Source organism: Ranitomeya variabilis, chromosome 2, assembly GCF_051348905.1.
Source record: "Ranitomeya variabilis isolate aRanVar5 chromosome 2, aRanVar5.hap1, whole genome shotgun sequence".
In the NCBI taxonomy this organism is placed as follows: domain Eukaryota; kingdom Metazoa; phylum Chordata; class Amphibia; order Anura; family Dendrobatidae; genus Ranitomeya; species Ranitomeya variabilis.
The window spans coordinates 572,730,465-572,745,038 of NC_135233.1; positions in this window are offsets into that span (position 1 = coordinate 572,730,465).

A 14,574-nucleotide genomic window follows, 5' to 3' on the forward strand; every position below is an offset into this window, starting at 1 on the left:
GCAACCAAAAGGGGAAATTTAAGAAGACCTATAGAATATGGTAAATTAAACATAATACTACAGAAAGTAGTCCTAAAGTGGAAGTCAGAATTTTATATCTGCAGCAGATGAATTGCATTGGTTGTAACTTAGAAAATGTAAACTTGTGGTTAAACTGCTGGTGTCACAATGCCCTTCTCTAAACAGTACCAATTATATGCTTGCCACCAACAATACCATACCCAATGCATCATAAATGTCATAAAAGGCATTAGTTGCCAACTGTCCCAAATTTATCAGATTTCTGTGGTCAAAAAGTGGATGAATTTATGTAAATAAACCAAAGTTGGCATTCTAGGCCGATTGACAAGGCCACTGCTGGGAGTGGCCAAGGAGGGCTAGGGTATTTGAAGATGGTTTCGATATCGTAAGATAGTTGGCACTACCTTCATAACGACATCAATGGGAGTTGTCTTGATTACAAGCTGATAATATTAGGCTGATGGTTCTCAGCATCAAAGTTTAGAATAGAAGGAAGACCTCAAGTGCAGAGAGTACAGTACTAACCAACTAGAGCTGTTTGCACCACACTTTCTCTCACCCGTTTCTGAAAATAAAGTAAAGTTAACTTTATAACGAACCAGCTGTTGAGCGCAATTTACTATCTGCTCTGGTATTCTAAGGACAGGACAGGGTTGGTTAGAGCTTAGACATTCTTAGAAATGTTGGCATCTGTTAAGGGCTAACCATTGAATCTTCAAAGCCCAGATCCGTGTGGGCACACAGATCATGGGCATTGATGAAGCATCAGAAAGGCACATATGGAGCAAAGACTTGAAGCACTAGAGGCCACAGGCATTCAGGGCAAAGGAAAAAAGGTATACTGCAAGGGCATGAATCACTGGAGACTCCAGGCAGACAGGATGCAGAAAAGTCTAAGACAATGCAGGCAGAAGTAGGCCAGGAGCAGGTAGAGGTGCACAGCAAAACAAACGGAACCAAGAGTCTTTATACTAAGACATAGGGATTTGTCTTGGTGGGCCTATAAGTCCTAAGCAAATGATGACATGGGAGTAATATGTGCCACTTGTAATACCCAGCGTGGAGCAGGACAGAGGGCAACAGCCACAGGGGCATGTGGAGAAGCCCTGCCGAGCCAAGGCAGATGCGTAACAGTAACTATGATCTAAGTTGAAGAAAAACACAGTAACAGGACAAAATTAAAAAATACATCCCAGATAAAGGTAGCAGTATTTACCAACAACTGGTCAAAAACTAATGCACTGAAGGATACAGCTGTGCCTATGGTAATGGGAGAGTTCGCATACAGTAGGTGTAAACTGATGACACTACTCATACCTCAATTATACAGGGAGTGAGTGGTTGCCTAGTATTACAAATGCATAAAATGTCCCTGGTATTATAAGGTGTGACAGGAATAGGCTTGGGTAGTTGAGTCGCCCCCAGGGCAGTGGGGTACTCGGTACCGGGACCGGTCACAAGGGGGATATCACTGTGGCTGCGACCCGGTCCGTGGCCTTGGGCCTCAACGTTAAAGGGGAAAATGACTAAAAAGATAAAGGAAAAAGTAGAGCTGCACAGCCTAATTTAGAGGATATACTTCATAGTGTACTATCATTATGAGGCAGACCCGCTGACGTATCTAACGGCGGTGCTTGCGTAGAAATAGAAAAGTGATTCATATGAAAGAAACGAGAAGATAAACGCAATAGCACTCACCGATACTGTGGTCAGAAAAAGTCCTCTTTATTGCAACATATACGGAGGGATCTTCACGGCACGGGGGAGTCTAACGAACAAGGAGTGTGCAGGACGGGACAACAGCCATTTCGCGCTAAACAACAGCGCTTCTACGGGTCCATGTCCGAGAGGAAGTGACGCCAGAAGAAAAAGGTAGGTATCCCCACCCTCTGCGTCAACCTCCAATCGCACAATGGGCAAGGTGCAAAGTGCAAGTTAAAAACAATTAAAAGGTAACAATTTAATGGTTAGAAAAAAAAAAAAAAAAAATTCCTTTCTTGGCGCTTCCGGAAGACAAGGATAATTTGAAGGTTGAGATAATTTGCTCAATACCAAATTTATTAGGACACTTTAATAAGAACAAAACAACGCGTTTCAGCCCACAACGGCCTTCATCAGGTATTATATGTGCTTTTAAAAATGTTTTAAAAGAATGTTATCTTTATAGACTGGTGACTCCTAATACATAGCAGGGGTGTGCCTGAATTAATTGGGATTAACACTCCACGCCAAGTGAGTCAGTGTGATCTTCAACCAATCCTGGTGTATCGAATGTTATAATGGTATAATAAAAAAAAAATAATAATAATAATCATACACATATATATATATATATATATATATATATACATACACACATATATATATATATATAAATAAATATACAAGACATATTATAAATTGTAAGGTTACACAGTAAATCCTTTTGAAAAGTATTTAAAAAACTATTAAATTACATATCATCTTAACAAAATTTAAAAATTTAAAAGTTAGATAAGTAGAAAAAAATAAATAAATAAATAAATAAATAAAAATAAATAAATAAAAAAAATGTAATAAAATAAATGAATGGATTAATTAATAAATATGCAAAACATATTATAAACTGCAAAATTACACAGTGGATCCTGTGATCCTTTCCACACATTTGTAAAACAATTAAATAGCATTTTGGCAGAATTCAGAAGGGAAAAAATATGCACAATACTTATACGCACATACATACATATATATATATATATATACACTTTTTTTTTTTTTTTTGTCTTTCCTCCTTTTTCTCCCTTCCTCTCTCCCTTTTCCCCTTCATCTTTCATTTACCTCTTCTCCCTCTCTTCTCTCTGGTATAGGGACAGAACGTTAAAGGAGTAATCTAGCTTCACTCACTTATGCATCGAGAGATGAGCACCGTCAAAGAAGGCAAGTCTTCAGATATGCGCCGGCTCACGTTCGCTAGTTGCAGGAACGTTGGGTTTGTAAGCCGGCAGATGTCTGTAGATGTGATTTCACCAACCACATTCATGCCCCCATACAAAAGTGTGTGAGAGCTGGATTACCCCTCTAATATCTTTCTAGTAGAAGAAGCAGGACAGTACACATGAGTAGGGTTGTTTGCCGAATCTGGTGGTAAAGTGGCTGTTACTGGGGACTTTGTGGCTGCTAAATATTGGCACAGTCGAATGTCCTCTATGGATATTTATCATTGAAGAGGCACAAGTTTTTCTATGTTGCAACCAAAAGGGGAAATTTAAGAAGACCTATAGAATATGGTAAATTAAACATAATACTACAGAAAGTAGTCCTAAAGTGGAAGTCAGAATTTTATATCTGCAGCAGATGAATTGCATTGGTTGTAACTTAGAAAATGTAAACTTGTGGTTAAACTGCTGGTGTCACAATGCCCTTCTCTAAACAGTACCAATTATATGCTTGCCACCAACAATACCATACCCAATGCATCATAAATGTCATAAAAGGCATTAGTTGCCAACTGTCCCAAATTTATCAGATTTCTGTGGTCAAAAAGTGGATGAATTTATGTAAATAAACCAAAGTTGGCATTCTAGGCCGATTGACAAGGCCACTGCTGGGAGTGGCCAAGGAGGGCTAGGGTATTTGAAGATGGTTTCGATATCGTAAGATAGTTGGCACTACCTTCATAACGACATCAATGGGAGTTGTCTTGATTACAAGCTGATAATATTAGGCTGATGGTTCTCAGCATCAAAGTTTAGAATAGAAGGAAGACCTCAAGTGCAGAGAGTACAGTACTAACCAACTAGAGCTGTTTGCACCACACTTTCTCTCACCCGTTTCTGAAAATAAAGTAAAGTTAACTTTATAACGAACCAGCTGTTGAGCGCAATTTACTATCTGCTCTGGTATTCTAAGGACAGGACAGGGTTGGTTAGAGCTTAGACATTCTTAGAAATGTTGGCATCTGTTAAGGGCTAACCATTGAATCTTCAAAGCCCAGATCCGTGTGGGCACACAGATCATGGGCATTGATGAAGCATCAGAAAGGCACATATGGAGCAAAGACTTGAAGCACTAGAGGCCACAGGCATTCAGGGCAAAGGAAAAAAGGTATACTGCAAGGGCATGAATCACTGGAGACTCCAGGCAGACAGGATGCAGAAAAGTCTAAGACAATGCAGGCAGAAGTAGGCCAGGAGCAGGTAGAGGTGCACAGCAAAACAAACGGAACCAAGAGTCTTTATACTAAGACATAGGGATTTGTCTTGGTGGGCCTATAAGTCCTAAGCAAATGATGACATGGGAGTAATATGTGCCACTTGTAATACCCAGCGTGGAGCAGGACAGAGGGCAACAGCCACAGGGGCATGTGGAGAAGCCCTGCCGAGCCAAGGCAGATGCGTAACAGTAACTATGATCTAAGTTGAAGAAAAACACAGTAACAGGACAAAATTAAAAAATACATCCCAGATAAAGGTAGCAGTATTTACCAACAACTGGTCAAAAACTAATGCACTGAAGGATACAGCTGTGCCTATGGTAATGGGAGAGTTCGCATACAGTAGGTGTAAACTGATGACACTACTCATACCTCAATTATACAGGGAGTGAGTGGTTGCCTAGTATTACAAATGCATAAAATGTCCCTGGTATTATAAGGTGTGACAGGAATAGGCTTGGGTAGTTGAGTCGCCCCCAGGGCAGTGGGGTACTCGGTACCGGGACCGGTCACAAGGGGGATATCACTGTGGCTGCGACCCGGTCCGTGGCCTTGGGCCTCAACGTTAAAGGGGAAAATGACTAAAAAGATAAAGGAAAAAGTAGAGCTGCACAGCCTAATTTAGAGGATATACTTCATAGTGTACTATCATTATGAGGCAGACCCGCTGACGTATCTAACGGCGGTGCTTGCGTAGAAATAGAAAAGTGATTCATATGAAAGAAACGAGAAGATAAACGCAATAGCACTCACCGATACTGTGGTCAGAAAAAGTCCTCTTTATTGCAACATATACGGAGGGATCTTCACGGCACGGGGGAGTCTAACGAACAAGGAGTGTGCAGGACGGGACAACAGCCATTTCGCGCTAAACAACAGCGCTTCTACGGGTCCATGTCCGAGAGGAAGTGACGCCAGAAGAAAAAGGTAGGTATCCCCACCCTCTGCGTCAACCTCCAATCGCACAATGGGCAAGGTGCAAAGTGCAAGTTAAAAACAATTAAAAGGTAACAATTTAATGGTTAGAAAAAAAAAAAAAAAAAATTCCTTTCTTGGCGCTTCCGGAAGACAAGGATAATTTGAAGGTTGAGATAATTTGCTCAATACCAAATTTATTAGGACACTTTAATAAGAACAAAACAACGCGTTTCAGCCCACAACGGCCTTCATCAGGTATTATATGTGCTTTTAAAAATGTTTTAAAAGAATGTTATCTTTATAGACTGGTGACTCCTAATACATAGCAGGGGTGTGCCTGAATTAATTGGGATTAACACTCCACGCCAAGTGAGTCAGTGTGATCTTCAACCAATCCTGGTGTATCGAATGTTATAATGGTATAATAAAAAAAAAATAATAATAATAATCATACACATATATATATATATATATATATATATATACATACACACATATATATATATATAAATAAATATACAAGACATATTATAAATTGTAAGGTTACACAGTAAATCCTTTTGAAAAGTATTTAAAAAACTATTAAATTACATATCATCTTAACAAAATTTAAAAATTTAAAAGTTAGATAAGTAGAAAAAAATAAATAAATAAATAAATAAATAAAAATAAATAAATAAAAAAAATGTAATAAAATAAATGAATGGATTAATTAATAAATATGCAAAACATATTATAAACTGCAAAATTACACAGTGGATCCTGTGATCCTTTCCACACATTTGTAAAACAATTAAATAGCATTTTGGCAGAATTCAGAAGGGAAAAAATATGCACAATACTTATACGCACATACATACATATATATATATATATATACACTTTTTTTTTTTTTTTTGTCTTTCCTCCTTTTTCTCCCTTCCTCTCTCCCTTTTCCCCTTCATCTTTCATTTACCTCTTCTCCCTCTCTTCTCTCTGGTATAGGGACAGAACGTTAAAGGAGTAATCTAGCTTCACTCACTTATGCATCGAGAGATGAGCACCGTCAAAGAAGGCAAGTCTTCAGATATGCGCCGGCTCACGTTCGCTAGTTGCAGGAACGTTGGGTTTGTAAGCCGGCAGATGTCTGTAGATGTGATTTCACCAACCACATTCATGCCCCCATACAAAAGTGTGTGAGAGCTGGATTACCCCTCTAATATCTTTCTAGTAGAAGAAGCAGGACAGTACACATGAGTAGGGTTGTTTGCCGAATCTGGTGGTAAAGTGGCTGTTACTGGGGACTTTGTGGCTGCTAAATATTGGCACAGTCGAATGTCCTCTATGGATATTTATCATTGAAGAGGCACAAGTTTTTCTATGTTGCAACCAAAAGGGGAAATTTAAGAAGACCTATAGAATATGGTAAATTAAACATAATACTACAGAAAGTAGTCCTAAAGTGGAAGTCAGAATTTTATATCTGCAGCAGATGAATTGCATTGGTTGTAACTTAGAAAATGTAAACTTGTGGTTAAACTGCTGGTGTCACAATGCCCTTCTCTAAACAGTACCAATTATATGCTTGCCACCAACAATACCATACCCAATGCATCATAAATGTCATAAAAGGCATTAGTTGCCAACTGTCCCAAATTTATCAGATTTCTGTGGTCAAAAAGTGGATGAATTTATGTAAATAAACCAAAGTTGGCATTCTAGGCCGATTGACAAGGCCACTGCTGGGAGTGGCCAAGGAGGGCTAGGGTATTTGAAGATGGTTTCGATATCGTAAGATAGTTGGCACTACCTTCATAACGACATCAATGGGAGTTGTCTTGATTACAAGCTGATAATATTAGGCTGATGGTTCTCAGCATCAAAGTTTAGAATAGAAGGAAGACCTCAAGTGCAGAGAGTACAGTACTAACCAACTAGAGCTGTTTGCACCACACTTTCTCTCACCCGTTTCTGAAAATAAAGTAAAGTTAACTTTATAACGAACCAGCTGTTGAGCGCAATTTACTATCTGCTCTGGTATTCTAAGGACAGGACAGGGTTGGTTAGAGCTTAGACATTCTTAGAAATGTTGGCATCTGTTAAGGGCTAACCATTGAATCTTCAAAGCCCAGATCCGTGTGGGCACACAGATCATGGGCATTGATGAAGCATCAGAAAGGCACATATGGAGCAAAGACTTGAAGCACTAGAGGCCACAGGCATTCAGGGCAAAGGAAAAAAGGTATACTGCAAGGGCATGAATCACTGGAGACTCCAGGCAGACAGGATGCAGAAAAGTCTAAGACAATGCAGGCAGAAGTAGGCCAGGAGCAGGTAGAGGTGCACAGCAAAACAAACGGAACCAAGAGTCTTTATACTAAGACATAGGGATTTGTCTTGGTGGGCCTATAAGTCCTAAGCAAATGATGACATGGGAGTAATATGTGCCACTTGTAATACCCAGCGTGGAGCAGGACAGAGGGCAACAGCCACAGGGGCATGTGGAGAAGCCCTGCCGAGCCAAGGCAGATGCGTAACAGTAACTATGATCTAAGTTGAAGAAAAACACAGTAACAGGACAAAATTAAAAAATACATCCCAGATAAAGGTAGCAGTATTTACCAACAACTGGTCAAAAACTAATGCACTGAAGGATACAGCTGTGCCTATGGTAATGGGAGAGTTCGCATACAGTAGGTGTAAACTGATGACACTACTCATACCTCAATTATACAGGGAGTGAGTGGTTGCCTAGTATTACAAATGCATAAAATGTCCCTGGTATTATAAGGTGTGACAGGAATAGGCTTGGGTAGTTGAGTCGCCCCCAGGGCAGTGGGGTACTCGGTACCGGGACCGGTCACAAGGGGGATATCACTGTGGCTGCGACCCGGTCCGTGGCCTTGGGCCTCAACGTTAAAGGGGAAAATGACTAAAAAGATAAAGGAAAAAGTAGAGCTGCACAGCCTAATTTAGAGGATATACTTCATAGTGTACTATCATTATGAGGCAGACCCGCTGACGTATCTAACGGCGGTGCTTGCGTAGAAATAGAAAAGTGATTCATATGAAAGAAACGAGAAGATAAACGCAATAGCACTCACCGATACTGTGGTCAGAAAAAGTCCTCTTTATTGCAACATATACGGAGGGATCTTCACGGCACGGGGGAGTCTAACGAACAAGGAGTGTGCAGGACGGGACAACAGCCATTTCGCGCTAAACAACAGCGCTTCTACGGGTCCATGTCCGAGAGGAAGTGACGCCAGAAGAAAAAGGTAGGTATCCCCACCCTCTGCGTCAACCTCCAATCGCACAATGGGCAAGGTGCAAAGTGCAAGTTAAAAACAATTAAAAGGTAACAATTTAATGGTTAGAAAAAAAAAAAAAAAAAATTCCTTTCTTGGCGCTTCCGGAAGACAAGGATAATTTGAAGGTTGAGATAATTTGCTCAATACCAAATTTATTAGGACACTTTAATAAGAACAAAACAACGCGTTTCAGCCCACAACGGCCTTCATCAGGTATTATATGTGCTTTTAAAAATGTTTTAAAAGAATGTTATCTTTATAGACTGGTGACTCCTAATACATAGCAGGGGTGTGCCTGAATTAATTGGGATTAACACTCCACGCCAAGTGAGTCAGTGTGATCTTCAACCAATCCTGGTGTATCGAATGTTATAATGGTATAATAAAAAAAAAATAATAATAATAATCATACACATATATATATATATATATATATATATATACATACACACATATATATATATATAAATAAATATACAAGACATATTATAAATTGTAAGGTTACACAGTAAATCCTTTTGAAAAGTATTTAAAAAACTATTAAATTACATATCATCTTAACAAAATTTAAAAATTTAAAAGTTAGATAAGTAGAAAAAAATAAATAAATAAATAAATAAATAAAAATAAATAAATAAAAAAAATGTAATAAAATAAATGAATGGATTAATTAATAAATATGCAAAACATATTATAAACTGCAAAATTACACAGTGGATCCTGTGATCCTTTCCACACATTTGTAAAACAATTAAATAGCATTTTGGCAGAATTCAGAAGGGAAAAAATATGCACAATACTTATACGCACATACATACATATATATATATATATATACACTTTTTTTTTTTTTTTTGTCTTTCCTCCTTTTTCTCCCTTCCTCTCTCCCTTTTCCCCTTCATCTTTCATTTACCTCTTCTCCCTCTCTTCTCTCTGGTATAGGGACAGAACGTTAAAGGAGTAATCTAGCTTCACTCACTTATGCATCGAGAGATGAGCACCGTCAAAGAAGGCAAGTCTTCAGATATGCGCCGGCTCACGTTCGCTAGTTGCAGGAACGTTGGGTTTGTAAGCCGGCAGATGTCTGTAGATGTGATTTCACCAACCACATTCATGCCCCCATACAAAAGTGTGTGAGAGCTGGATTACCCCTCTAATATCTTTCTAGTAGAAGAAGCAGGACAGTACACATGAGTAGGGTTGTTTGCCGAATCTGGTGGTAAAGTGGCTGTTACTGGGGACTTTGTGGCTGCTAAATATTGGCACAGTCGAATGTCCTCTATGGATATTTATCATTGAAGAGGCACAAGTTTTTCTATGTTGCAACCAAAAGGGGAAATTTAAGAAGACCTATAGAATATGGTAAATTAAACATAATACTACAGAAAGTAGTCCTAAAGTGGAAGTCAGAATTTTATATCTGCAGCAGATGAATTGCATTGGTTGTAACTTAGAAAATGTAAACTTGTGGTTAAACTGCTGGTGTCACAATGCCCTTCTCTAAACAGTACCAATTATATGCTTGCCACCAACAATACCATACCCAATGCATCATAAATGTCATAAAAGGCATTAGTTGCCAACTGTCCCAAATTTATCAGATTTCTGTGGTCAAAAAGTGGATGAATTTATGTAAATAAACCAAAGTTGGCATTCTAGGCCGATTGACAAGGCCACTGCTGGGAGTGGCCAAGGAGGGCTAGGGTATTTGAAGATGGTTTCGATATCGTAAGATAGTTGGCACTACCTTCATAACGACATCAATGGGAGTTGTCTTGATTACAAGCTGATAATATTAGGCTGATGGTTCTCAGCATCAAAGTTTAGAATAGAAGGAAGACCTCAAGTGCAGAGAGTACAGTACTAACCAACTAGAGCTGTTTGCACCACACTTTCTCTCACCCGTTTCTGAAAATAAAGTAAAGTTAACTTTATAACGAACCAGCTGTTGAGCGCAATTTACTATCTGCTCTGGTATTCTAAGGACAGGACAGGGTTGGTTAGAGCTTAGACATTCTTAGAAATGTTGGCATCTGTTAAGGGCTAACCATTGAATCTTCAAAGCCCAGATCCGTGTGGGCACACAGATCATGGGCATTGATGAAGCATCAGAAAGGCACATATGGAGCAAAGACTTGAAGCACTAGAGGCCACAGGCATTCAGGGCAAAGGAAAAAAGGTATACTGCAAGGGCATGAATCACTGGAGACTCCAGGCAGACAGGATGCAGAAAAGTCTAAGACAATGCAGGCAGAAGTAGGCCAGGAGCAGGTAGAGGTGCACAGCAAAACAAACGGAACCAAGAGTCTTTATACTAAGACATAGGGATTTGTCTTGGTGGGCCTATAAGTCCTAAGCAAATGATGACATGGGAGTAATATGTGCCACTTGTAATACCCAGCGTGGAGCAGGACAGAGGGCAACAGCCACAGGGGCATGTGGAGAAGCCCTGCCGAGCCAAGGCAGATGCGTAACAGTAACTATGATCTAAGTTGAAGAAAAACACAGTAACAGGACAAAATTAAAAAATACATCCCAGATAAAGGTAGCAGTATTTACCAACAACTGGTCAAAAACTAATGCACTGAAGGATACAGCTGTGCCTATGGTAATGGGAGAGTTCGCATACAGTAGGTGTAAACTGATGACACTACTCATACCTCAATTATACAGGGAGTGAGTGGTTGCCTAGTATTACAAATGCATAAAATGTCCCTGGTATTATAAGGTGTGACAGGAATAGGCTTGGGTAGTTGAGTCGCCCCCAGGGCAGTGGGGTACTCGGTACCGGGACCGGTCACAAGGGGGATATCACTGTGGCTGCGACCCGGTCCGTGGCCTTGGGCCTCAACGTTAAAGGGGAAAATGACTAAAAAGATAAAGGAAAAAGTAGAGCTGCACAGCCTAATTTAGAGGATATACTTCATAGTGTACTATCATTATGAGGCAGACCCGCTGACGTATCTAACGGCGGTGCTTGCGTAGAAATAGAAAAGTGATTCATATGAAAGAAACGAGAAGATAAACGCAATAGCACTCACCGATACTGTGGTCAGAAAAAGTCCTCTTTATTGCAACATATACGGAGGGATCTTCACGGCACGGGGGAGTCTAACGAACAAGGAGTGTGCAGGACGGGACAACAGCCATTTCGCGCTAAACAACAGCGCTTCTACGGGTCCATGTCCGAGAGGAAGTGACGCCAGAAGAAAAAGGTAGGTATCCCCACCCTCTGCGTCAACCTCCAATCGCACAATGGGCAAGGTGCAAAGTGCAAGTTAAAAACAATTAAAAGGTAACAATTTAATGGTTAGAAAAAAAAAAAAAAAAAATTCCTTTCTTGGCGCTTCCGGAAGACAAGGATAATTTGAAGGTTGAGATAATTTGCTCAATACCAAATTTATTAGGACACTTTAATAAGAACAAAACAACGCGTTTCAGCCCACAACGGCCTTCATCAGGTATTATATGTGCTTTTAAAAATGTTTTAAAAGAATGTTATCTTTATAGACTGGTGACTCCTAATACATAGCAGGGGTGTGCCTGAATTAATTGGGATTAACACTCCACGCCAAGTGAGTCAGTGTGATCTTCAACCAATCCTGGTGTATCGAATGTTATAATGGTATAATAAAAAAAAAATAATAATAATAATCATACACATATATATATATATATATATATATATATATACATACACACATATATATATATATAAATAAATATACAAGACATATTATAAATTGTAAGGTTACACAGTAAATCCTTTTGAAAAGTATTTAAAAAACTATTAAATTACATATCATCTTAACAAAATTTAAAAATTTAAAAGTTAGATAAGTAGAAAAAAATAAATAAATAAATAAATAAATAAAAATAAATAAATAAAAAAAATGTAATAAAATAAATGAATGGATTAATTAATAAATATGCAAAACATATTATAAACTGCAAAATTACACAGTGGATCCTGTGATCCTTTCCACACATTTGTAAAACAATTAAATAGCATTTTGGCAGAATTCAGAAGGGAAAAAATATGCACAATACTTATACGCACATACATACATATATATATATATATATATACACTTTTTTTTTTTTTTTTGTCTTTCCTCCTTTTTCTCCCTTCCTCTCTCCCTTTTCCCCTTCATCTTTCATTTACCTCTTCTCCCTCTCTTCTCTCTGGTATAGGGACAGAACGTTAAAGGAGTAATCTAGCTTCACTCACTTATGCATCGAGAGATGAGCACCGTCAAAGAAGGCAAGTCTTCAGATATGCGCCGGCTCACGTTCGCTAGTTGCAGGAACGTTGGGTTTGTAAGCCGGCAGATGTCTGTAGATGTGATTTCACCAACCACATTCATGCCCCCATACAAAAGTGTGTGAGAGCTGGATTACCCCTCTAATATCTTTCTAGTAGAAGAAGCAGGACAGTACACATGAGTAGGGTTGTTTGCCGAATCTGGTGGTAAAGTGGCTGTTACTGGGGACTTTGTGGCTGCTAAATATTGGCACAGTCGAATGTCCTCTATGGATATTTATCATTGAAGAGGCACAAGTTTTTCTATGTTGCAACCAAAAGGGGAAATTTAAGAAGACCTATAGAATATGGTAAATTAAACATAATACTACAGAAAGTAGTCCTAAAGTGGAAGTCAGAATTTTATATCTGCAGCAGATGAATTGCATTGGTTGTAACTTAGAAAATGTAAACTTGTGGTTAAACTGCTGGTGTCACAATGCCCTTCTCTAAACAGTACCAATTATATGCTTGCCACCAACAATACCATACCCAATGCATCATAAATGTCATAAAAGGCATTAGTTGCCAACTGTCCCAAATTTATCAGATTTCTGTGGTCAAAAAGTGGATGAATTTATGTAAATAAACCAAAGTTGGCATTCTAGGCCGATTGACAAGGCCACTGCTGGGAGTGGCCAAGGAGGGCTAGGGTATTTGAAGATGGTTTCGATATCGTAAGATAGTTGGCACTACCTTCATAACGACATCAATGGGAGTTGTCTTGATTACAAGCTGATAATATTAGGCTGATGGTTCTCAGCATCAAAGTTTAGAATAGAAGGAAGACCTCAAGTGCAGAGAGTACAGTACTAACCAACTAGAGCTGTTTGCACCACACTTTCTCTCACCCGTTTCTGAAAATAAAGTAAAGTTAACTTTATAACGAACCAGCTGTTGAGCGCAATTTACTATCTGCTCTGGTATTCTAAGGACAGGACAGGGTTGGTTAGAGCTTAGACATTCTTAGAAATGTTGGCATCTGTTAAGGGCTAACCATTGAATCTTCAAAGCCCAGATCCGTGTGGGCACACAGATCATGGGCATTGATGAAGCATCAGAAAGGCACATATGGAGCAAAGACTTGAAGCACTAGAGGCCACAGGCATTCAGGGCAAAGGAAAAAAGGTATACTGCAAGGGCATGAATCACTGGAGACTCCAGGCAGACAGGATGCAGAAAAGTCTAAGACAATGCAGGCAGAAGTAGGCCAGGAGCAGGTAGAGGTGCACAGCAAAACAAACGGAACCAAGAGTCTTTATACTAAGACATAGGGATTTGTCTTGGTGGGCCTATAAGTCCTAAGCAAATGATGACATGGGAGTAATATGTGCCACTTGTAATACCCAGCGTGGAGCAGGACAGAGGGCAACAGCCACAGGGGCATGTGGAGAAGCCCTGCCGAGCCAAGGCAGATGCGTAACAGTAACTATGATCTAAGTTGAAGAAAAACACAGTAACAGGACAAAATTAAAAAATACATCCCAGATAAAGGTAGCAGTATTTACCAACAACTGGTCAAAAACTAATGCACTGAAGGATACAGCTGTGCCTATGGTAATGGGAGAGTTCGCATACAGTAGGTGTAAACTGATGACACTACTCATACCTCAATTATACAGGGAGTGAGTGGTTGCCTAGTATTACAAATGCATAAAATGTCCCTGGTATTATAAGGTGTGACAGGAATAGGCTTGGGTAGTTGAGTCGCCCCCAGGGCAGTGGGGTACTCGGTACCGGGACCGGTCACAAGGGGGATATCACTGTGGCTGCGACCCGGTCCGTGGCCTTGGGCCTCAACGTTAAAGGGGAAAATGACTAAAAAGATAAAGGAAAAAGTAGAGCTG